We start from the raw sequence: 4,824 nt of genomic DNA, 5'->3' as shown, positions 1-4,824 counted from the left end.
ACGTCAGAGGCACTTTGGACTTCCAGAATTTCCTCTGGTTTCGTCCCGACCGAGCGTGGATTTCCATCTTTCGGGTCCCCGGCCGCCTGCTACACCTGAGTCGGATCGGGAACAAGTCTGTTGATACAATTCCATATAAAAATGAAGTGGTGAACTATCCTCCTGAATTTCTCAATTCGTTGGAGCCTCCTGGACTACGTCCCCACATATTAGCACTTAAAGTTGGAACTCCTGTAATGTTACTCCGCAATCTGGAACCACCAAGACTTTGCAATGGAACACGACTGGTGATAAAGAAAATGATGTCAAAGGTTATCGAGGCTATCCTTCTTTCTGGATGTGGAAAAAATGATGACGTCTTCGTTCCAAGAATTCCTCTTACTCCACCAGGAGTAAGAGGAATTCTTTTTTGATCATTCCAAGTGCTCCTACAATTACTGGTATTGCAACCGTCCTGAAATGCCACATCTTTTCGATTTCGATTAGCAAATCTTTATATTTTCTGAGTTCCTCAAATTCTTTTGTCTAGATGTTATGGTCACATGATATGCTCATGTCGATCAATAAATAGACTTTATTGTTTTGGTCTTTCACAATAATATCTGGTTTGTTTGCTTTGATGACTTGGTCTGTACATACTGGGAAGTCCCAGGGAATAGTTACATTTTCTCCCTCAGTTATAGCCTCGGGGTGGTGCCTGTACCATTTGTTAGCAGTTTTGATTTTATGATGCTGACACACTATCCAATGTAGATATTGACCAACTCTGTCATGTCTTGATTTGAACCCTACAGGCGTTAAAACCCTACACCAAAAGATTAGGTGGTCCACTGTTTCTATCCCATCGTTGCAGTATCGGCACTTTGGATCTCCACCATTTTTCCTCACATTGGCTTTGTAGTTCCGGGTCGATAAGCTCTGATCTTGAGCAGCCAAGATAAAGCCTTCACTCTCTGCATTTAGCCCTGAGCTCCGTAGCCATTGTTGGGTGTGCTTCTGGTCTACATCAGCTTGTTTGCCACGGACCACATATTCGCGATGCCGAGATTGTTGTTCCTCTATCAGCCAATTGTTCAAACGCTTTTTGCTTTACCGTTCCTTTCATCTTCATTGCAACAACAGTTGCTGCACTTCCATCATGCTGTTCAACCTGGGTATTATGCATGAACTCATTAGCAAATTTTTTGCTCTCCTTGGCAACAGAATGAACCTACCTAAGTCTCTTCAACGAACTTTAGCATCCAGTCGTAAGATGTTTCAAGATATTTTCCCAGTCCACTTGCGGTGGTTTTGTAAGAAATTTCAAAAAGGATCAAGCCTCGACCTCTTTGAGCTCTAGAAAGGTAAAGACGATCTGTGTCTGCCTTTGGGTGGTGCATCTTATTGCAAGTCTGCAGCTTACGGATTTTCCTGTCAATCTTCCTTATTTCGCTCAAATTGCAGTCCATATTTATTTATTTATTTCCATAATATATTTCCTACACTGTAACGAAACACCTGTAGTATGGAATTAAAATTCTCATTTAAAATAGAACATCTAGATACATAGATCTGACTACTAAAATGTGCAGATATACTTCGCGAGGACATAGCTTGGATTATAGCCACTTCTATACACTGAGTGTATGTGTATACATACATACATACATAAATACATACATACATACATACATACTGCATGCACACTATTTTTCAATAGCTGTTTCCTCTAACGAGCACATGGTATTACTTAACCGAGCTGTTATCTAACGTCCGGTTTAATACGTAGTGCGAAATCAAGTGGTAAGATCGGCCAGAATGGATACATAATACTGTACACTTTGATTAATACATATCAATCTGTAGTTGAGAAGCATTGCTTCCCAGCCATGTAGTTTTTTCTACTGGTAAATTATGCTTTCTGAAGAACGGGAGTTGCATAAAAAGCTTGTATGAGACGAAGTAGAAGAAATACTGAACATTTATATTTTATTGAAGCAAATGGTTAATACTGATAGGTATAATAACATTCTGCTTAAATATGATGGAATATTTTTCTAATGATAAATTGATTGAAAATTTGAAAATATAATTAGAGAATTTCCATATTTGATTTGATATTAAAGCAGTTCTTATTTTAAAAGATACAGTTTAGTACAAGTAACTATCACACTATATTTGATGAATGCGCTTCTTACAGAATTTGAGATAGTTTCCTTTACTTATATTAATCAGCTGAATTTACAAGCAAACTTTTTGCTGAACATTGCATTTTCGAGAGTCTGTGTGATGCCTGATGATTGTTTTAACCGATTTATGATCCAAGTTTTTAAAATATATGTTTAAAATCGCACACATAAAATATTTTTTGCCAAATTGCATTCGTGGCAGAACTTACGTTAACTTTAGAACTCGTAATTCAATACACATAATTTTTCACCAAACTGAAATCCGTCGCCATGATCTTTAAATTCCAACCAGTTTTAAACGTGTCGCATTTATTCGAATAGTTTGTATGCTTCTTATGTACTATTATAAAAGATAAACAACCCATGAAAGTATACGAACCATCCATCTGACTGAGACAGCTATTAATAAATGCTCCAAAGAGAGAGAGAGAGAGAGAGTGAGAGCCGTCATAAAGTTGCACAACCAGCAAAAAGTAGCAGACAAATCTTCAAACTTTTAGGAAAGGACACATTGGCCAATATAATCTTAGATATGTAAAAGATGGGAATGTCACGTGTAGAACGTCTTTGGACACAAGTCTGTCTGACTAGGGCTGACCCGGGGTTAAAAAATAAACTGAAGGAACAATCGTTAACGTTCAGCATTAGACAACGAGCATGAGTCACATTTTGCGAGAATGTAAAATTGACTTTTGGATAGAAACGAGAGATTCTGTCACTAAAAACACTTGTTCTTCAAATACTAGATTTCTTAGGCATTATGCCACAGAGCCATTAGCGGTGTATGTAGCGATAATTTGTTGTGATTTAGTCCGACGGCATTTGGTGAACAGAATAAATAAAACGTCTTCAGTTCAGAATGAAATCTGTGTCGAAGTGTCGATTCTCTGACATCTTCTCGCTGCACAAGTTCTGAGATGAATCAATTCTATTTTGGTTTTTATATATTTATATATAGCCAACTATAAGAGTTTTGGTGTAAACATGAAAGGAATTTGGAACGTTTAGAGTTTGGCACATAGATGCAAAATTAAACATAGTTACTGGGAAATGCAGTTGTAGTTTTGTCAGTAGAACACTTTGTGTATAAACTCAGTTGTTATTTTAAACATAATGTTCACACCTTTTAAAATATATTTGGCCCAATTTATAAACATTATTATAGTTGTTATTATTGTTGTTGTTATCATCATCATCATCATCATCATCATCATCATCAGTATCTATTGTTGTTGTTGTTGCTCTTGTTGTTGTTGTTATTATTATTATTATTATTATTATTATTATTATTATTATTATTATTATTATTATTATTATTATTATTATTATTATTATTATTAAAGCAGCAAGCTGGCAGAATCGTTAGCACGCCTGACAAAACGCTGAACGGCATTTCACCCGTCTTTACGTTCTGAGTTCGAATGCTACCGAGGTCGACTTTGCCTTTCCCCCTTTCGGGGTCGATGAAATAAGTACCAGTTGAACATTGGGGTCAATGTAATCGACTCATCCCCTTCCCTAAAACCACTGCCCTTGTGGCAAAATATGAAACCATTATCATTATCATTACCTACGTCTTACCGAAGGCGGAGGTATTGTTTTCAGTTGTGTTTGTTTCTTTGTCTGTCCGTGGACAAGGTATCTCAAGAACCGCTGGATGGATTCGGATGAAGCTTTCAGGGATGTTTGGCTTCGTAACTGGCACGAACTGATTAAATTTTGGGATCGATCTGGTACCGGACAATGATTTTGGATTATTTGTTATATTTACTTTATATGATTAGGATCTTACGTTGACTTTCGAGTCTGTCTCAATTATCTCCCTTTAGGCTCTTTACAAAGTTTTATTTTCGTTTCTCTATTATTAATTTTACTCGCGTCTCTATCTCGGAATAAACTGATGGGTAAAGAAATCAAACTACATAAACAAACATCAGCAAAACCATTCAGAAATTAAATAACACTAACATATTTTTATAATACATATATTATATATTATACACACATATTAACACTTTACAGTATACTTACATATATACATGCATCTATACATCTATAACAACAGGAATCCTAAAGGAAGGCTGGAATTTAAGAGAAGAGAAAGCCAAAATGTCTCATGCTATTCATTTTAAAATTCCTGAGTAGAACTTATTATTATTACGTCCACCTTTGAAACTATTTTGAATGGTGATTTCGTTAACTTTGGCTTGTATTAGATAAGAATAAACTATTTATTACTCTTACTAAATTCTCTACAGCCACCTTCACATTCCATGACTACCATTGGGGTCGGTTAGGTACCTGGATTCTGGTACAAGGTACAAGGATTCTGGATTATTTTTCCGTTTTTTTTTTTTTTTTTTTTATACTTAATTTCTGAGAGCGGTCGCGTTCCTTTTTGGTATTCTCGTTTATGAGAGCAGCCGAGTTTATTTCAGGTATTCTCATTTTAGAAAATCATCTCTGGTTTATCGTTGAAAAGACGTTGGTATTGCCTTGGTGGAGGTTTGTGCTCATTATTATTATTATTATTATTATTATTATTATTATTATTATTATTATTACTATTATTATTATTATTATTATTATTATTATTATTATTATTATTATTATTATTATTATTATTATTATTATTATTATTATTATTATTATTATT

The sequence above is a fragment of the Octopus bimaculoides genome, chromosome 17 (assembly GCF_001194135.2).
Source record: "Octopus bimaculoides isolate UCB-OBI-ISO-001 chromosome 17, ASM119413v2, whole genome shotgun sequence".
Lineage (NCBI taxonomy): Eukaryota > Metazoa > Mollusca > Cephalopoda > Octopoda > Octopodidae > Octopus > Octopus bimaculoides.
This window is presented reverse-complemented; position numbering follows the sequence as displayed.